This window comes from Xenopus laevis, chromosome 9_10L (assembly GCF_017654675.1).
Source record: "Xenopus laevis strain J_2021 chromosome 9_10L, Xenopus_laevis_v10.1, whole genome shotgun sequence".
Lineage (NCBI taxonomy): Eukaryota > Metazoa > Chordata > Amphibia > Anura > Pipidae > Xenopus > Xenopus laevis.
The window spans coordinates 27197613-27220452 of record NC_054387.1 but is presented as its reverse complement, the minus strand read 5'-3'; positions in this window follow the sequence as shown (position 1 = coordinate 27220452).

The window sequence follows — 22840 nt, the reverse complement described above, 5'->3', positions numbered from 1 at the left end:
TGCATAGACCACTTCGAATATGTAGTAATATATGGGGTTCATATAGAGATAATATGTTTGCTTTATCCTTTGGTGTTGCGATCTGTGAATGTAGCGCTGTGGTTGCTAGAATACGGCTTGCATTTCATGCCAGGTTACATTGTTTGAGTGATGCATCCACACGCTGCTCTTCCTGCGTTTGCGTGCTGTGTGTTCCGAGACTCTATGCTCACAGGGAGCCGCGTCACCACGCCGGATGAGTCATCCGTGGAAGTGACGTTGGCACATGTGACGTCATAGACCTGGAACTTTGTTTAGCACGCGAAAGGGAACAATTGGCGCATGATTGAATAGGGTATTTATATGTTTGGAGATCTTGTGGCACATTAGAATCCCCTTGACAAAGGCCGCTGTGTTGAAACGTTGGGGTCATTCTCATTTTTGGCAAGTGTATCCTTTCTTTGTTGCTTCTTTTCTGCCTTATACAAACTTTTGGGTGGTATGTATAACATTGTCATGTATGCTGGATTTTCTTGTAAACATTGCTGTAATTGTCAAATTGTTTTTTAAATAGTAAAGAGTTTTTTTTTATACCACCTGAGTCTAAGATAAAGTTTTTGTCTCTGAGTGTGTAAACCTATCATATGGTATTTTGTCAGAAAAGGTTCAGGGCAAATAATGTATGTAAAAATAATGCTGGTAACTTTTCACTATGGCTTATATGTGTTAAATGAACTGTAGCTGCAGCTCCATCCACTGAATTCATAATTTGTGACTCTTTAAAGCCATACATTAAAAAACTGTGTTTACAGCATTACACAATCAACAACTTGAAGGTGAAGGATGCATTCCATAACCATTATAAATTAATTTTAGGAAGCAAACCAAATGCATTAAAAGCAGATAAAGTTGATATGGAATTATGAAGGTCATCATCTGCGACATATTTGTGGTGTTTATACAAATGGCCTGATGTCACTGTGCTCAAGACTTATACTGTGCATACAGTTAAACCGGTATCATTTCCTGATTCAGCATGGGAAAAACTTGCTCTTGATATTGTGGGTCCTTTTGCAGATACTCCTATAGACTGCAGATTTGCTATAATCTTGAGTATTATAGTAAATGGCCTGAAATTGCAATAACATTTCTGACCACAGTCTTCAGAAGAGAAGGTAATCCAAAGGAGTTAATATCAGACAACGGACCACAGTTTGTCTTATCTGAGATTGAATTATTATATATAGTAAATGGCCTGAAATTGCATTTGTTTCTCATATAACATCAGCTACAGTAATAACAATTATGTCTACAGTCTTCAGCAGAGAAGGTAATCCAAAAGTGTTAATATCAGACAACGGACCACAGTTTGTCTCATCTGAGTTTGAATTCTTTCTGAGAGAGAGAAATATTGTGCATAGGAAATCTTCAGTGTATTACCCAGAAGCAAATGGAGAAATCAAGCGATTAAACAGAAGTCTGTAAGAAACACTACAGACAGCAAATCTTACTGGGAAATCTCGGAAAGTGATGGACGCATATGGAATGCAAGTCGTCTTGCTCCTGTTAGATATGACTTTGGAGAAGCTCCATTTGATAAAAGACATTTTCCTACTCCTGATGTCAACTGCAATTGGCCTGAAGAAAGTGAACCTATAAGGTATACTGAGAGAATCAGAAAACAACCTGCATGGACCAAGGACTTTGTGATGTGAAGAATGTATAATATTGTTTTAAAATGCATACTGTTCAATTGTTGCTGTTTATTATAGTTGTCCAAATGCTTTCCTACTATAGGGGGAATATGTGGTGTTTATACAAATGGCCTGATGTCACTGTGCTCAAGACTTATACTGTGCATACTTTGTATAGAGCTTGTGGTGTTAGAGTTGCTTACTGGTGTGTAATGGCTGCATGAGTCTGCTAATAAAACACTGTTATACTCATCCTCGGCTACTAAAACATAACAATATTAACATTCTGAAAGAATTTTTGTCTACACTATAGTAGTAAGAGGATGTGTAGATACTAATTAATTACTGAGTGTATGAACATGGATCTTCTTCAGGGTAATGTGTGAATATGTTACATGTTAATGTGAGGATTTTCTGCAGTGCAGTGTGTGGTTTCTTTAAGACAGCTAAGGGCTGCCCTTGTCTACTATTTAAGTTTAGCAATGCACAATTGCATAGTAATGAGAGTAACTGCAAAGCCATGGGCGTCCACAGAGGGGGGCAAGAAGGGGCAGTGCCCCCCCCTGGGACTGTCCACAAAAATCTCTCTGCTGCTCTGCACGATTAATTTTACCCACAGCCAGCCCAGCGCTTCCCAGCTGCCAGTGCCTCCCCCAGTCTCCGGGCGTTGCCGACGCAACGTGACGTCGCCGACGCAACGTGACGTCGCCGACGCAACGTGACGTCGCCGACGCAACGTGACGTCGCCGACGCAACGCGACGTCACGTCGCGTGGTCGCCACTCACCAGCCAGTGTGAGGACGAGCGAGTCGCATTCGCGCGGGAGCTCAGCTATACCCTTTTTTGGAGGAGAAAACAATAACCAGGAATTCTCTGCATATACTGAAGAGGTAGACAGATCAGTACGGAAAACTAACTGGTGCACATCAATCCAAAAAACACCTGTGTTCCATCTGTATGCAGGATACCTTAGGAATCATTAACACACATGATTATTGATGGATAAGGAAAGGCTAGCCTAGATAAGCAAATATAAACATTAAATGTTCATCAAGGGAATGCAATTGTAGTATATATTCACAGACAAAAGAGAAGGCTGACATTACCATGGTTTGTCTTGCCCGGGTGACAGCACTTATTGTGATTGCTATAGAGCATCATGTTTACTAATCAACTCTGACTATTTACTCGGGTGAGACACATCCCTTTCTACAGAACCTGCACTGACTATTATGTGATTAGATATTGTTCTTATATATTTAAAAAAGGCTGTATCCCAGAAAGTAAAGGGAGATGTTGTTATTATGCATTCTAGCAGTGTTTCTCCACTTCTCAACTGATAAATAATTTAAAGCTAACTACAGAGATAAATAGCTTTTTTTCTTTAGCCACTGCATATCAACAGATAACTAGGAGTAAAACCATATATAAGCAGATAATTGGGGAAGCTGCTAAATGAGTTGTATAGCTAACAGACCATCACCATGCATGTACTGATGATATAACCATCGGCCATTAATATGCATTCATTATGCCATCATTGCTGAGCTGAGCCTGGGCAATGAAAAAGAAATAGGTGAGGAGTGGTCGAGTGGACCTGCCCTTTTCTCTCCCCAACCTGATCTCAGCCTGCTCCTTCCTGATTCACGAGGTCCCCCATCCCTGGCCCCTGCCTTCATGTCAAGACCCTGCCTCACATTAGTAGTACACTCCATCTACTTCCAAATCTGCCAATAAACTATATCCCAACCACTTCCACACTGGGGCACCTAAGCAATTACATTCCATAAATTCATTCCACCCTTTTATATAGATATATATATATAAATAGATATAGATATATAGATATAGATATATAGATTAGATATATATATATATATATATATATATATATATATATCTATATATATCTACAACAGACCAAAGGAATCCGCACTCACAGGTCTTAAATAAAGTTAAAAATATTTATTAGAACAGATGACTAACGTTTCGGCCTCTCCGAGGCCTTTCTCAAAGTGAGAAAGGCCTCGGAGAGGCCGAAACGTTAGTCATCTGTTCTAATAAATATTTTTAACTTTATTTAAGACCTGTGAGTGCGGATTCCTTTGGATTGTTGTGGATGAAATTATTGTTTCTGCACCCAAGCATACGAAGATCGTTTTTCGTGAGTGCCGACACTATGGTGGAATGTATATATCTATATATATATATAGATATATATATATATATATATATATATATATATATAGATATATATATATATATATATATATATATATATATATATATATATATATATATATATATAGGGGAGGCAGTTGGGAAGAATATAGAGTGCAAAGGTCCATATTTTCTGGAACCGTTCTTTTCACTCCCACAACCCCTATCTGCATTAGATATATAATATATTTATCTCATACAGGGACAGGGTGCTCATAGTTACAGTGGCTAGTGCATATCTCTATGTCACAATCACATCACATGCCAATTTCCTAAGTAATTCATTATTCGTTTTTTAATATATAAAATGCATCAGATCAGTACATTAATCAATTGTTGACCATAAAAAAATTAATTCTCTCCAATAAGCATACTCAATCACTATAGGTGAATTGATCAATGTATTCTAAAACAACTTTATTAAATTTTAATGTCACCCTAAATATCTCCCATCAATTCATTATTCAAATTCATCATCAATTATAAAGTGACTTGTATGATTAGTTAAAGGGGTTGTTCACCTGAGTTAACTTTTAGTATAATGTAGAGAGTGATATTCTGAGACAATTTGCAATTGGTTTTCATTTTTTATTGTTTGTGGTTTTATAGTTATTTAGCTTTTTATTCAGCAGCTCTCCAGTTTGCAGTGTCAGCAATTTGGTTTCTAGGGTACAAATTACCCTAGCAACCCTGCATTGATTTGAATAAGAGACTGGAATATGAATAGGAGAGGGACTGAATAGATTGATAAGTTATAAAAAGTGGCAATAATAATACATTTGTAGCCTTACAGAGCATTTGTTTTTAGATGGTGTTAGTGACCCCCATTTGAAAGCTGCAAAGAAAGAGAAGAAAATTGCAAATCATTCAGAAAACTATGCAAAATAAATTATGAAGACCAATTGAAAAGTTTCTTAGAATTGGCCCTTCTACAATATACTAAAAGTTAACTTGAAGGTGAACCACCCCTTTAATACTAATGAATTAATTGAAGTAAAAAATTAATTTATCAGGACTTGAATACCCTGTGCTTTTTCCTCACAAAGACATACTGTAGAAAGGTGAAAAATGTATAGACGGTGGAGAGTTGCTCCCAAGATTCTAACTATTAGGATTTCCCTAGGAGCACCAATAAGTTTCCCTAGGAGTACAAAATGTAACTTTTGTTCTGTATAATGGTACTGTGTAATTTTATAGATCATTAACATATGTATGGAGTATATTTGCACTAGTAATGCACACACTACTCTGTATGATGGTATGGAGTATCTCAGTATAGATAATGCACCCACTCATCTGCTCTATATGATAGTATGGAAGCTGAAGGTCCCACACCGGCTGCAGTTTATTATTTACACAGTGGGTTAGAACTGTCACTTATTTTACTAATTGTATTTATACTTTGACTTTAGGCTGCTATACAGATGATCACAACATTCTTGGCCTGTCACAAAATATTACAACACGGGACCCCAACACCAGCACCAATCCTTGTCTAGGGGAAGGTTCAGAAACTGCTGGTCACTCCTCGGGAAACCACACACTGGTACGTACCTGGGGCAAAACTATTTTGTGCATATAATGGAACTAAATGCCATTTAATACAATAGCTTGTCATTTTGCCTCCCTCAAGCACACTATTTCTAACCAGTTATTTCAAATAGAGTGATGTGTGTGGCACCTATAATTTGTATTGGCTGCACGTTTACCTAGGCTGCCATACAGATGATCATACCACATTCTTGGCCTGCCACAAAATATAACAGTGTTTTTTAAGTTCTTCATTACTCCTGCAGTGTGATGTGTATAGTATGTGTTGTTGTATAAATAGAGTCATGGGGGCTCATTTGTCAACACTGGGCAAATTTACCCATGAGCAGTTGCCTATAGCAACCAATCAGTGATTAGCTTTTTAAAGCCAGCTGCAAGTAGAATAATGAAAGCAGCAATTTGACTGGTTGCTACTGGTTACTGCCCATGGGCAATTTTGCCCAGTGTTGATAAATGACCCCCACAGTGTACTATTTAGTCATTTCTTGGCTGCTACTAAATCCTTTACTTTTAAGTGAGTACTGATTTTGCACTGATTTTTGTAAGAAATATTGCACTTTCGCCATAATATTGCAAAACATTTTTCAGCTTTTGAGGAATGGATATCCGACATTACTTTAAAAGACAGAAGCTTCATGAATCAGAGGGAACTTCAGCAACTTCATGTCAGGAAGCAGCAGCTGCAAAATGTTCATCTCAACAAAAAGTGGTGGCACTTGAAGTTCAGCAACAAGGATCATTGGCACTTCCACTCCAACAACAAGCAGCAAATGTACTTCCCTTTGAACTGCAATCTGAAGGTCTTCAAGTTCCACAAACAGGAGAACAATTTCAACAAACAACTGGATCATGTCCACCTCAGTTTCCATCATCTTCACAGGAGGAATCATCAAGGTCACTTGAAGGTACAGATACCCATGAAGGTGCTGATGTGAATGACATTGGGTTATATGTTAAGTTGGCATCACAACTTGTAGATGAGAGAAAACATGACCTGCTTATGAAGGTTTTCACTCCCCCTGAGGCCTATGATTTTAGGAAGGATGCCAAAGGGCCACGTTGTTTCCGCCATGTGTGGTTAAAGCAATATAACTGGATTAGTTATTCACCATACCTTAAAGGAGTACTATGCAAATATTGTGTAATTTTTCCCCAGCCTGTCCATCGTGGCTTTCAAGGTGCCTTTATAACTGCTCCTTTCTTGAAGTATAGAGACTTTCACAACAGTGCTAGAAAACACTCTTTAACTACATGGCACAAACAAGCAGATGATGATGCAACACATTTCATAAATGTAAGAAGTCACCCAGAACAGAGCATTGTGTGTCAAGTTAACAGTGCACTTAAACATCAGGTTGAAGAAAACAGAAAAAAACTGTATTCAGTTCTATCAACAATCGTTTTTTGTGGAACTCATGACATTGCTCTACGAGGGAAAACAAGCACATCAGGCAATGTACAAGGCCTCTTTGAGTTTCGTATTGAATAAGGAGATGAGATCCTAAAAAATCATTTGAAAAATGCACCTGTTAATGCACGTTATACATCAGTTCGTGTAGAAAATGAACTGATAGCACTCTGCGAATACGTCTTACGGGAGAGAATAATTTCTGCTGCAAACAGCTCTTTTGGCTTCTCAGTTATTGCAGATGAAAGTGCTGATATATCTGGGCATGAGCAGTTGTCTCTTGGTGTAAGATTTGTAGATCTAACTATTACCCCAGTTAAAATCAGGGAAGAATTCCTTGGGTTTGCTACATTAAAGGCATTTGATGCCACATCCATTGCTAATGTAATTATGGAACAATGTATAAAGTTTGGTCTCAATATGGACAAACTATATGGTCAAGGCTATGATGGTTGCTCTACAATGGCTGGCAAGGAAGGTGGAGTACAAGCAAAAATCAAAGGAAAATACCCAAGAGCAATTTTTGTTCACTGTGCTAGTCATAAACTGAACTTAGTAGTGAATGATCTTAATGCTGTTCCTGAGATAAGAAATGCTATTGGTAGTGTGAAGGCCATTATCAAATTTTTCCGTGAAAGTCCAAAACGTAGATCTCTGATTCCTAATGTACCATTACTTTGTGAGACACGCTGGACTGCCAAATATAAAAGTATCAGGGTTTTTTCAGAAAACTTTGACAGAATTTTCAGCAACTGCAGGATCTAGTTTCTACAGCTTCTGGTAAGACGTCACAAGAAGCACACCAACTAGTATGCTGCTCGAGCACTTCAACATTTCTTTTCTGTCTTGTTATTATGGCTACTTATTCAGCAAGACTTGAGCCTTTAACTCAAGCTCTGCAGGCTGTTCAGATGGATATAACAAAAGCACATAGCCATGTTCAAGAGCTTATACAAATGTTTGTTAACCACAGACAACGGGCAGAAGAATATTTCAAAGATATTCTTGTAAATGTTCAAAATATTGCAGACAGAATTGAAACTGAGCTATCTCTTCCAAGACAATGTGGCAGACAGAAGCATCACTCAAATGTTCCAGGCTCAACTGTTGAGGAATACTATCGTCGTGCCATCTATGTGCCATACCTCGACTCTCTTATCGCATCATTAAAAAGCCGGTTTGATTGCCACAACATAACCAATTTTAACCTTTTCTCTCTTCACCCACACCAAATGGCAAAAATAACACAGCAAGAATTCAAACAAAAGATCAAACAAATTACCAGCATATATAACATTGATAACTTGGATGCTGAAGCATTGACCTGGTTTGATATGTGGTCAGGGAAAGAAAAACAAGACTTTCAAAATGGCCTTTTGGATTTATTACCATACACCGATCTAATTCCAGCTGTTCGACAAGCAATTTTGATTGCCCTTACCTTACCAGTCACTACTTGTACTGTTGAAAGATCCTTCAGCTCAATGAGAAGGGTGAAAACATGGCTCAGGTCAACAATGACCGTGAATCGTTTGTCTGGACTCTGCATGATGAGTCTTCATCGTGAGATAGTGAATGAAAACAGGCCACAGTTCATACAAGAAGTTATTGACAAATTTGGCCAAGATCACAGACGTCTACAGTTCCTTTTTCGTGCTAACTGAGTATACGGTTTTTGGTCGATAGAACATAATTCAAGCTAAACAATCCTACTTCTATTTCAGGACTTCTTGAAACTGTATGTTGTCAGTATATGTGATTTACTGTTCTACGGGTTCCTTGTCTCAAGTTTTGTGACATTTGCACATAGCTTTGCACTTTGTTCAATGCTATTTATATTATTTTGGGAGAGTAACATTTTTACATATATATATATATATATAAAGTGTTGTGGTTGCAGATTCATCAGTAGTTTCAATTTAAAGGAACAGTTCAGTGTAAAAATAAAAACTGGATAAAAAGATAGGCTGTGCAAAAATAATGTTTCTAATATAGATAGCCAAAAATGTAATGTACAAAGACTGGAGTGAGTGGATGTGTAACATAATAGCCAGAACACTACTTCCTGCTTTTCAGCTCTCTAACTCTGAGTTAGTCAGTGACTATAAGGGGGGCCACATGGGACATAACTGTTCAGTGAGTTTGCAATTGATCCTCAGCATTCAGCTCAGTCAATTATGTCCCATGTGCCCCCCCCCTGATTGGTTACTGCTTGGTAACTAATCAGTGGAAAACAAGAGAGCTGTAAAGCAGGAAGTAGTGTGCTGTTCTGTTACACATCCAGTCACTCCAGCCTTTACACATTACATTTTTTGGCTAACTAACTATGTTAGAAACATTTTTTATTTTGCACATCCTATTTCTATTTACCCACTTTTTATTTTTATACTGAACAATTCCTTATACTGATGATATATTTTTCTTATTTATTTGCTGCTTAGAGCAAACCTGTTTTGTGCCATGCTCAAACAGAGCACGGGCGTCAGTTTTATTATGTTTTAAAATTTATTTTTACAAATAAATTATTATTTTTGATCCATCTATTGTGTGTATCTGAGTACTGAATGTTAATAGTAGGTTGCTGAGTAGAGCAGAGTAGCCGTAAAAAGCACTCACTTGTGGTACAGTTGTAAATGTATTCAGTAATCAAAATAAATTCAGCTAGAATTGGTTTTTTTTTTTTTTTTTACATACATACATACATACATACATCTTCTTGATCTTGTACCTCAAAATCTCAAATTGGGCATTAGCGCTGGTACATTGGAACTTTATATATATGTATGTATATATATATATATATATATATATATATATATATATATAAATATATATATTTGTCTGTTGGGGGATGCTAACCTAAACTAAATTACTTGCCCCCCCCTGGAAAATTTTCTGCGGACGCCCATGTGCAAAGCTAGAGGTTATATTTTAAAAAAAGGAAACAAACTGGGTGTGTGTGGTTCTGGCTTCCTGATAATACTCCCCACAAGAATGCCATACATTCCATGTATTCTTTCATAACTAGTGATGAGCAAAACATTTCTCCATGTACAGATTTGCTGCAATCTTGTGCTGCGATAATTTTCACAAACACGCATTAAACATTTTCGCGCAGGTCCAGTCCAGGGAGTTATGCTGCCCTGCTGTATGTGAATAAAGGCTTTTTTATCCTATCCTGGAGTGCTGCCCATCTCTTCTCTGGCTTTGGCAATCTGGTGTGGAAGGACACCACGGGAGGTGCACCCAATCAAACGAAGTAATTAACCAGGTGTGTGCCCCTCAAATCTTTTTCTTAAACATTTTGCCCCCAAAAAAATATATGCTTAACAAAAAAATATATATACAGTATATATATTTTATTCATTTTAATGTGGGCTACAAAGTACGCAATCTGTTGGTGGTCAGATGTATTTTTAATTGTGCCTGTGTTTGTAAGCAACAAAGTGTACCAGTCGACCAAAGGTAATATTGAAAATCACCTGTTTTTAAGAAATTTGCAACATGGGAGCCATTTTTTTCTTTTGAAGAAGCAGTTGTAGCACAGTGGATAGGAGGTCCTCTAACAATGTAGGTCATGTGTGTAGCAGTATACTGAGAAAAAATGGGTGTGCCCTCCCAAAGCCAAGAAAAAAACTCCCATAGACGCTAATGACTCGCAACAAAATATGAGCAACAAAAAAAAATTCTCAAATTTTTTGCTAATTTTTCAGCAAAATGGAACAGATTCTCTCATCACTATTCCTAACTTAGAAATACTCAATTATTTGGCACTTTAAACTCACATATAGATATACTGTATATATATATATATATATATATATCTTTGATTTATACATTTCATGGTGATTTGAGTAACAGGGGCAGGCATGCTGCAACTCCACCCGAGGGGGAATAAATTATATAAATTGTGATGACCAAACTGCCTCCATATCTGGGAGTTGCAGCTCGGCAATAACTAGAGTGTGGCAACCAAATGTCAACTTTTACCCAATACAATATTTTCTTTATTTATTTTAGTATTTTTATATCCATTCTCTCCCCCAAGGGTTTTTCAAGTAATGAAGCTCAGGGCTGCAATAGGTGTGCTTACTCAGATTACTTCAGCACCTTTTTACCTACTGTAACAATAACAACGTTTGGTAATCAAATAAATAGCAATGGACCTTTATAAGGATAAACCTGGCCCTTTTACCTAACTATAAACCGAGTTTGGTCACCAAATAAATAAGAATGGCAATTATAGTCAGGATAAATCTTGGTTTCTTTGTTTCTAGTTTGGTAAAAGGCTGCTGATTTAAAGTTGGTTCAGCTGAAGTTTAACTGTAGGTGGGTGCATGAGACGACCGATGTATTTATGAATAACACTAGTCCAGAATAGCTGTTTATTAATTTTGCCTAAAATACATAACTCCACCAGGAGAATAAAGCACAGAGTCATATTACGCACTTCATTGTTTCCAAAGAACAGTCAAAGTAGCTCAAATTCTCTACAAACTTTATATCCTATTACATACTAAAGATGAATAGGGGGGTGACACCGTTGCTTATATAAGAAGCTTACATGTATGCAGTCACATATTCTACCCCCACTGAAGGTATCCATCCTTATTCTTCAGTTTTTTCATCTGGTATTTTACTTCAAAATTCTTTGTGCCTGTAGGAGCCAACTAAAATCCAATACTTGTTGTGTGATTGCAAATTTTGGACCCCCTTTAATTACCGAAAACCAAGTATGTTTTGGAAGCCCCACTGGTGGTGAGGGATAGCAATTATTAATGGGCAAATATTTATTACAGGCTAAGCAGGGTACGTGAGTGTTGTGGGTGCACTCATTAAAGCATTATGTTTAATCATTGTAAGGGGAAAATAAAGCTTCTTTCGTGTGTGTAGCCTTGTGTAGCCTCTGCACAAAAACCTACCTACTACCCTGAAACCAATTATCTCCCTAGTAAAGAGATTTATAACTCTTTTAATGTTTTGTTTTGCCTCCATGTTTTTTGACCCTATGGTTAACCTTGTGATTCAACTCAAAAATCCTACTTATTGGAAAAGATGGAAGCATTTTGTAATTTTTCTAAACAGTCCAGTTTAATTGGATACGTTGGAAACTCTGTTTAGCAGGATGCTGAAACAATGTGCATGGCCAGTGCCACCATCATTATTTGTGGCAGGAAAGCTTAAATGTAATCCTTCACATTTTGGGTTTACACTCAAAGTCAGTATATAGTGTTGCATGAGTAATTTCTGAATATTTCCCCCTCTTTTTGGAAGTTTTACTTGTTCTAGTACCAGCCATTTTAGTTGTATCTGATTGTGGCCATAGGTAGTAAAGTGTCTGGATACAGGAGTGTCAGACAGGGTACCTGCTTTAAGGTTTCTAATATTGCCTCTGTGTTCTTTTATATGTTATTTCACTGCTCTGCTGGTTTGACACAAAGGGGATTTTGTCCAGGGGAGTCTGTTTATGCTTTGATCCTTTTAAGAGTTCCTGTCTACTTGTTTTACCTACTTGGTTCTGAATTACTTGAAGTTTGGTTTCATTGTAACCACACTCTGAATTTTTGCGTGAGTGAGTCTGCCGCTTCTTTATACTGTGCGCCTGTTGACGCATTATGGCAAGCACGTATATATTGGCTTTTTGGTATGGCATGATGTGTGGATTATGGTAGCTGGTAGCTAGTAGTAATGTATTTCGTTCTGTGTGTTTTGAGTAAATTTCTTATGTAATTTTATTATCACAGACGCTAAGTTTAAATTAAAATATACTTAGGGGGTTATTTATAAAAGGTTGAGTTTGTGAGGTTTTTTCTACCTCAAATAAACTGACAACTTGAATGTTTTCTTTATGAAAAAAACAAATGTAAAAAACTTGAATCAATGCAATTTCTCAAACTGATCAAGTTATCAGTGAAAAAAGCTTGAATATCTTGAATTTAGAGTTTTTGAGCGTAAACCATCCACAAAAAAAAAACGATAAATAATGAAGGCTAAAAACATCTTCAAATGGTTCAAGGGACTGTTGCCATTAACTTCTACATGATCTCGACAGGTTTTACCTGGAGTGTTTTCAGAATCTAGGTTTTTGCTGCTTCGGGGCATAATAAATCTTGAAAACTTTAGTTTTTTTGTTACCCGAAAAATTTGAGTTTACTGTAACTACCCTCGAAGCCTCCGTTTTTTTGGGAAAAACACAACTCGACCTTTGATTAATAACCCCCTTAAAGTACAGCAATTGCTGCATTATTCAACCATTTTTGACAGTTCCTTAATTTAAACATTTTGACTGCAGTAATGTATAGGGATGCACCCAGGATCTGCCTTTTTAAGCAGGATTTGGATTCGGCCGAATCCTTGTGCCCAACCGAACTGAATCCGAATCCTAATTTGCATATGCAAATTAGGGGCGGAAGGGAAATTGCGTGACTTTTTGTCACAAAACAAGGAAGTAAAAATGTTTTCCCCTTGCATATGCAAATAAGGATTCAGATTCGGTTTGGTAATCGGACGAATCTTTCACAAAGGATTCGGGGATTTGTCAGAATCCAAAATAGTGGATTCGGTGCACCCCTAGTAATGTAACCTGTAAACCCATAAGAGTGAGAATTAAGGAGAATGACCATTTGCTGTCTTAGATACATCTGATAGCACATCTTGAAGATTAGTTAAGGTTAGTTGTACTGTAAATATGTAAGTGCTGTCATGTAGTAACATAGTAAGTTAGGTTGAAAAAAGACATTCACCAATTCAACCTTTTAAGTCTATATATAACCTGCCTGCCAAAAAAAACATCTCAAGTCTCTCTAATTAGCCAAAATGTAGTAATAAAACCACCTTTATTACAATATTCCATCTGGCACAGCTGTGCCAGATGTAAAATTGTTATAAAGGTGGTTTTATTACTACATGGGAGTGCTGCAATTTACTATGGATTTCATCTAAAAGATGTGAAGGTGAACATAATGCCTGGTGTGCACCCCTGAAAGGTAAGCTTCTATAATCTAAGTGCTTGATGACTGTTCGTCTCTCTAATTAGCCTCAGAAGGGGAAAAAATCCCTTCCTGATACCAAAATGGCAATCGGACCAGTCCCATGTCAACTTATCATACTATGAGCTATCTTTCATAACCCTGTATTCTGTAATTTGCTTAAAAGCCATCCAAACCCTTCTTATCTAAAATATCAGCCTGTACGACTGATTCAGGGAGAGAATTCCACATCTTCACAGCTGTCACTGTAAAAAACCCCTTCTGAATATTCAGCGGTGCTTCAGGGGGTGCTGCCGTCTGAGGCAGCAGCCCTGATGCTGCCCCCTCCCGCTCTGTGCTTTCAACTTTTAGCGTTGGTGCGGGTCCAGGAGGGGTGGCATCGCTAGTGTAGTGAGCGTTATTGCACTTGCTGCACTAGCAGAGCCGAATTTCCATGTTTAAAAATGGAAATTAGGCTCTTAAAGTTACCAGAGGTGGCTTTTTGCTGCCCCTGGTAACTGGCCACTACATGCCGCCTGAGGCAAGGTTTTCACCTTGCCTCATGGCAGGAGTGGCCCTGTAAATATTTAACAGGAATCTCATTTCTTCTAATCGGAATGGATGCCCTCTTGTCAGCTGGAAGAACATACTGGTAAATAAGGCATTAGAGAGGCTTTTGTACAATCCCCATATATATTTATACATAATTAACCTCTGCCGCAATGCGCTCCTCATTTCCAGCCTTTGCCTTCCGGAATGCTGTTTTACATCATTTATTATAGTCTTTATATTCGTTAAATGCAGCTTCTGTCCCCACAGACTTGTAGTTTTAAATGCCTTTATCTTCTTTCCTATTAGCTTCTTTGCGTCTATAGTAAGCCACATAGATTGTTTCTTGGTGCTTCTAAGTTTACTTCTTAAGGGAATAAATTGAGAACAGCAACAATCTGATATCATTTATATGCCAGCCATTGCTTTTCTGTGTTTTTGCAGAAAACATAATGCCCCCAATCTATACTTTCCTGAAATTCAGGGTTTTTATTGCCCCGGTGTATATTTGTTTTTTGCACCAAACATAAAATGAGATCACATTATGGTCACTATTGCTATACGTTCTGGGTCATTAGAGATCATTCAAACCAGTATAGCATTTTTTCTGGTTGGCTCTTCAAAAACATGTGCCATAAAATTGTCGTTTGTAAACTTGTTCCCATTAATTGTCCTGGCAGTGTTGTTGCTCCAGTCAATATCTGGGTAATTAAAATTCCCCATTATCATTACTAGTAAGTTAGGTTGAAAAAAGACACACGTCCATCAAGTTCAACCTTTTAAATCTATATAAAACCTGTCTAACTGCTAGTGGAGCCAGCCTTTTGTATTTGCATCAGGAGCTTAGCCTCCTCCTCTTCACTTACATTAGGGCGTCTATAGCATACTCCTACAATTAATTTACTGGACTCTTTACTATGAATGCAGTAAAGAGCTCCACCCATAAGGCTTCAGTCCCTTCTTTTTCTAAGATCACCTTCTTCTTTATATTATGCTGCCTAACAAACAGACATACCCATCCTCCTTTTCTATTGCCTCTGTCCCTCCGAAACAAAGTATAACCACTGATATTAACTGCCCAGTTATTCGACTCATTCAGCCATGTTTCGGCAATACCAATAACATCATATTTTCCTTCCAACTCCAGCACCTCCAGCCCTGATGCCCCCCCCCTATAGCTGGGCTCCCATTGACAGCGCAGAAGCCCCAAAGCCGCGAAAAGACCCAAAGCCACAAAAGGAGTCGGACTTGAAGTTCTGAAGCCACGAATTCAGTTCTACTGAACACCAATGTGTGTTTTTTTATTTTAATAAACCCCTGGGTACCAATTTATTATTTTAATACTCTATAGGCCCCTGCCACTAATGTTTTTAAAAAAAATATTCTCTGGGACCCGAATGTTTCTTTTTAACTTGTAAGGGGGGGCCTTGGTGCCAATGTTTTATAAAAAACTTTTATGGTGGCCCTGGCATCAACCTTTTTTTTTAGTATGGGGGACCCTGACTCCAATGATTTTTAAAAAACTTTATGGGGGGCCCTGGAGCCAATGTATTTTTTTAATTTGCAGGGGGGACCTGACCACCAATTTTTTTTTTACTTATAAGGGGCCTTGATCATCATTGACTTTTAATAACTTGTGTGTGGGGGAGTTACCTTTTTATGTATGTCTGTGTGGTTTTTTAACTGTGGTGTGGAGTTAGCGGGATCTGGGGTGGGGGCTGGGGAGGATACAAGGCACAGGGGGCCCCAAAAATTTGGTTGTACGGGGCCCTGTGATTTCTAATGGCGGACCTGCAAACATCTAATACTGTAATCAGCATGAGAATTTTATAAATACAACATATGGTCTTCCCTGTCCTTGATATTTTTGAAGTATAAATGAATGACTGATCCACTGATATTTTTCAGTACTTGTTTCATTAGATAAGGGGCGTCCCCTCTAAAGTTTGGAACTTTGAGGCAGACCCTGGCCAAAGGTAGGATCTTGGCCAGGGTTGAACTAAAAAATAAGTTTGGCAACCACTGCTTTGGCCTTTTTCTGATACTACACTATTTAATGTGCTTTTGTGTCCCATTAAACAATTATAAAATGCTTGACTGTTTTTAAGATCTCAAGATTAAAAAACATTAAGAATTATTTATTGAATATTTCAGTAGTTTTGCCTTGAACAGAGTTAAGAGTATTTCAAGAATGTACCTGTATCTGGAGGCACCATCTCTAGATGATGAGATCATAGAGTTTTCACTTGCCAAGGGATATTAACCCATGACTAGTTAGTCAAGTTTAATGACCTCCATGTGAGCTCCATGTGTCTGTTACAGTAATAGGGACACAGATGCCCCTATCAATGCAATATACTTATACGCCTAATATCAGCCACAATAACTAGGACATTTCACTTGTCATAGATATATAGGTCTGCAGCCTTCCCCACCATAGACATTCATCCCAAAATAAAGCACTCTGCCTTCTGACTAAGCAGTGCTGTTATTGACGGAAGATTCCCCCTAAAAGTAGTTAAAAACATCACTTGTTGGATTCTTGGAACAGTGTCCAAATTGACTAACTGTATGAGCATCTATTTAGTGTTATCACTATCTCACACCTGGAATAGATACAAATAAAAATAGATGAGTACCAGGGAAACTAGCTTTTATAGGCATCTGTCCATGTCTTCCTCAATAGCATATACAAGTAGAAAGATGAGTTCACACAAGTAGCCACTGACTTGGCTGTGATTGTACCAGACTCAGTATTGGACTAGGGCCTACCAGAGAACTTGATATCAAAGAACCACTAATCACTAGTGAGATAGATGCAGGTAATGCTGCAAGGACAGTTATTTTTATATGTTCTGCATTGTGCTTCATTTGGTAGGATAAGCTCTGTAAGAGCAGAGAGCAATGCAGTGGATACGCACAGACAGACTGCAGAGGAATGCAGAGACAAACAGTGCAGATGAGTGCAGAGTGCCAGACATATCTGTCCCTGTGCTGTTTATGATTGATTTTTATTGTTTATTTCTATTGTTTACCATGTAAGCTCTTGATCTCCTATTTTCCCCTTTTCCCCTGTTCTTCAACAAGGAGAACTTACACAGTGCTGATTTGCTGTAATGTTGATGTTTTAGCTCAGTTAACCCTAGGGAAACATGTTTAACTAGCAACCCACTGTGTATTTCAGGATGCTGTTGTTGCTAGAATATGATTTAGGATAAGTTTCTTTACAAATTCATATCTCTTCACTAAGCTAGGGAGGTAGTCTGCTATTGGGACTACTTCACAATAGCTTTCCCACGTCTATTTGTGTTACAGATTCTGCTTATCAGCTGCAGCTGAACTTCCTTAACCACCAGGTTCAGTTTACTGTCTTGCAGCTGCACATGTCTGACCATGTAAACCATTTCCAGGACTTCTGCCTCTCCCATTATAAATCTCATAGTTTTAAACTTGCAGGTGGATTGTTTGACTATGTTCTTGTTTCTCAAACTGCTCCTGTGATTTCTCTTTCCTCCTATTAATTATTTAGTATGCTACAGGTTCACCAGGGTTATGATGTAGTCCTGTCCCTATTCACTTATAGGAAAAATTTGCCCATATTTGAGTTCATTATTTAAATGACTTTTTAAAATGTGTTTTGCTGACAGTTAAGTACTTTTTGATGTAAGTGTGTCACATTGTGTCATGGATTAAATAGGGGGCGCTGAGGAGACTGACAAGGAAAGGGCGAGTCCTTGAGGCAGGAGCTGTATCTGCCTAAGGAACACTTAAAGGGGAGGAAGGAACAGGATGGAGAGGGTGAAGATCAGGACTGGACTAGGCTGGATGAAGAGGGGGACGACTCAGAACAGGAACAGACTGGATGGGACAGGACGGTGCAGGCGTAGATCAGATCAAACTGGAGATAGAGTGCAGAGGGAGACTAGAGTGGATAGTGGAGAAGCCAATCAGGCTGCAGCTGGGCGGGGGCTGCAGAGGCCAGGTAACACATAGCGAGCAACCCTACAGGCTGCTCATCTGGCCAAATGGTTAAGGTATCGAGCCAGAAACCCAGCAATACCTGACACATTGTCTCAAAAACGAGCATGATTAACATTATCATAATGGAACTGTACCCGGGTGGTCAAAAGGTTGTGGTGGTTGCGCAAGATCAGGAGTCAGCAAAGTAAGAGATGTGGCATTGAGTATGTTCTTCTAAGCAGTATCCCTTAATATCTTGAAATTAAAAATAAATAAATAATGAATGTACATGGCAAAAGTGATTAGCATAGCACCCTCATCAATTTCACATTCACTTATTTTTAAGGTTTACTTATGCTTTAAGCAGATAGCAGAAGAATGGCTGTAAAAAAACAAAGATGGCTGTGCATTCTACAGTGCAATGCACAGCGATGTCTGATTTCCCCTCTCTCTTTTAAATGAGAAAAACCTTGTCCAGAAGTGATCAGCAAGTTGCAAGTGGCAGTGGGCATGGTGGGCACATGGGAGCCAAGCAGGTCATTTAAACTGCCATCTGGAACTGTAATAAAAACTGAGACTGTCCCACAGAAACAGTTGGGATGTATACAATTACACTACATGTCTTTCATGTCAGGGAAATATCACTGGGAATACAAGGATTGATATTTATTCATCAAGTGACTTTTGACTGGTTGGTAGCTGTTTGCATAAGGAGTCTGGAAAAAAAGCGTTGCACCTTGAAACAATAATTGAACAGACATCAACTTGTTATCTGCTGTTATCTCATATGGCAAATTCTTATCACTGTATTCTGTTTACTGACTGAACTTGCATTATGCTGATGTTTAAAATATTTAACATATGTAAGAATATGGTTGTAACAAATAAAAATGTAAAAGGGTGGAAACTGACAAAACAAATTAGAATAACAATCCCAGTTGTTATGTGTAACAGGATTTCAATATAATTAGTAGCTTTGGGACTGAATGAAAATAAGGCTTCCTAGTGTTATGTTTTGGTAGCCGAGGATGAGTAGAGTATAACAGTTCTTTATTAGCAGAGTCATGCAGGCATTACACAACAGTCACTTTCACTTTTAAGCTACCAGGAAGTATGCACAGTATAAGTATGAGCACAGTGACATCTACAGGCCAGTTGTATAAACACCACAAATTCCCCCTATAGTAGGAAAGCATTTTGGCAAATGTACTAAACAACAACAATGCATCTTAAAGGGATACTGTCATGGGAAAAAAATTTTTTTCAAAATGAATCAGTTAATAGTGCTGCTCCAGCAGAGTTCTGCACTGAATCCATTTCTCAAAAAAGCAAACAGATTTTTTATATTCAATTTTGAAATCTGACATGGGGCTAGACATATTGTCAATTTCCCAGCTGCCCCAAGTCATGTGACTTGTGCTCTGATAAATTTAAGTCACTCTTTACTGCTGTACTGCAACATACCTCCCAACTGTCCCTTTTTTGGAGGGACAGTCCCTCTTTTTTTTTTTTTTTTTTTTTCACAAATGTTTTTATTCGTTTTCAATATGCACAAAGAAATTTTACAATAAACAAAAAAAAGAAAGAAAGGAAAGGAAGGTAAGGTAAACAAACAATGTCAAGTACAGATTCAAATCTAATAAAGCAGGGTTGACAAAAATAAGCTAGAAAAGTGTCAAGTGATCACAGAAAAAGAAATCGGGTAGGCAAACCCCTAATTGTAGATACTGACGATTTTACTGTCTGTAGACAATGGGTTAGAGCGTTAGAGGATTATGATCGTGATAGAGTGGAAGTAAACAGCTGGTTAAGATGATGACTCCTGGGGGTTCCCGTCGTAGGTGATTGTTGTGGATTACCCACGGACCGCAACAGGTGATCCGCCTCACAGACAAGATCGGTCCCCAAAAGCAGCTCCCTTTCGTACCACGTGGTGTTTTGAAAAATTTGGAGAGTAAGTGATTGTGTAAGTGGTGTGAAGGTGTTTATATAAGACATCCAGGTGTCAAAAAACAGTTCAGTGTTTTTTTCTTTGTTTGTTAGGGTTTCTATCCAGTCCAAGTGGAAAAGGTATTGCAGTTTCTGTCGCACCAAAGAGATTGGCGGAGGAAGATGGGACAGCCAGGTATGTAGAATGGCCTTCCTGGCTGCCACCGCCAGTCTTTCCGCCAGGGCCTTCTCCGGCTTGGAGATATGTGGGGCAGAGTGCAGTTTGCTAAATATAGCCCAGGTGGCGGTAATGGTAATAGATTTTCCAGACAGGTTTTCCCAATAGCTGGCGACCTCCTTCCAGAACTGCTGTATAAGTGGGCAGGACCATAGACAATGTATCATATCAGCTCTGGGAGTTTCGCATTTTAGACAGCTGTCTGAGTGTGTTGTACCTATGTGAAATCTTTTCAAAGGCGTCAGGTAAGTATGGTGTAATAATTGCAGGGACATTTCCTGGTAAGTACAAGCAGGCAAAAGTTTCATCATTCGTGTGTGGTATCGGAGAATATCCACATTTTCAGATTGTGGGATGATGGATTTCCATTTTGTAAAGGCCATAGTAGTGGTATTAGGATCGATAGTAGTCCTAATCTGTTTGTAGAGGTGTGCGGTGGATTTAATAGTATCATGTTTCGGCCATAGGGAATCAATTGGGTTGTTATTATCGGTGTCCGTGAGGTTGGACAGTTGCAGTGCAGCGAAATGTAAGAGTTGGATCAGTGAAAACTGATGGATCTGCAAAAATGGGTATTTTTGGAGCAAGGTCGAAATGGGTTGGATTACGGCAGTCGGGGTGATCACGTCTTTAATGGTTTGTAGGCCTTTCGTATGCCGATTGAAAATCAGGCTATTCAAGCCTAGGGAAAAGGCTTTGTTATTGAGCCAGGTGAGGTTTATCGAATTAAAAGGAGATAAGGCCGCTTTCTAACGAATGGAGTGCCAGGTTTTATACGTGTGGATAAATAGGGGATTTTCCTGCATGGTCTTGGGGATTTCCTGCAAAGGCGTATGTAGTAGTGAGTTAAGTGACAACCCTTCTGACTGGGCAGCATCTTAAGACCGTGTAGTATAAATATTCCTGTGATGGAGCCAATCACCCACATATCTAAGAAGGGCAGCATCATTATATTCCAGTACGTTTGGGAGATTGAGGCCACCATCTTGTTTTTGGTGCTGAAGTGTGGTAAATTTTATGCGCGGACGTTTCTTATGCCATATAAAGGTCCGAAGAATGTGTTGAAGTCTTTTTTCATCAGTGGTAGAGATGCGGTAAGGTAGCATCTGTAATTTATAGAGTAGTTTAGGGAATAATGTCATTTTTATCAAATGGATTCTTCCTGAGAAAGTTAGGTTCGCGTTCATCCATTTCTGAGTGTCTTGTTCAATTTGGTCTATAATACGTCTGATGTTCGATTTGTACATGTCTTTGTGATGTTGTGTCAGATGGATTCCTAGGAATTTTATGTGAGTTTTGGCTTTCTTAAACGGGAATGGACTGGTCCAGTCTGACGGGGTGGTATGTTGTAGGCGTAAGGCTTTGGATTTCCCCAGATTGATTTTAAATCCAGCTATAGTGCCAAATGCGTCAATCTTTTGCAGGATTACAGGTAGCTCCGTATTTGGCTTATTTAAAAAAAGGAGAATATCATCTGCATATGCTATCAGTTTAATCTGTTGTGAGGCTACTTCAATACCTTGAAAGGTGGTGTCATTAAGTAAATGTCTCAGTAAAGGGTCCAAAGCTAAGTTAAAGAGTAATGGCGAGAGAGGACAGCCCTGCCTGGTACCTCTCCGTATTGGGAATCTGGGCGAGTCCATTCACCATGATATGAGTATAGGATTGGGAATATAAGGTCCTAAATAAGTTGAGCATATGGATACCAAAGTGTTGGAATTTAAGCAGTCTTTTAATGTGGGTATGCGTAATTCTATCGAAGGCTTTATCAGCGTCTAAATTAATTAATATGCCATGTTTCCTCTTTTCTAGGTTACACTGATATATAGCAGCTATTGCTGTCCGCAGAGCTTGGACTGGGTATCGCCCTTTAAGGAATCCTACTTGATGATTGGTAAGTATGTGTGGGAGGATGAGTTGTAACCTATCTGCCATGATTTTAGTCAGGATTTTTAAGTCCTGGTTCAATAGAGAGATGGGTCTATAGGAGGATGGGAGGGTAGGATCTTTGCCCTCTTTAGGGATTAATATGATCCGTGCCTCATTCGCCTCATTCCATAGGGGATAGCCTTGTAGAATATTATTAAAAAGCGTGGTAAGCAGTGGGGTTTTTAGGATTTTATAGTATTCTGCACTAAGACCATCAGGGCCTGGGGATTTTCCAGATGTTTTATCGTTGACATAATTTCTTGTTCTGTGACAGGTGCGTCTAGAATTTCCCTATCTTGCACTGAGAGCTTAGAGAGTTGGAAGGAAAGACCCTCCTCCGGATGATCCTGGTTCTCTTCGTAAAATTGTTTAAAGTAAGATTCGAGTTCCGCCATAATGGATTCAGTGTCTTGAG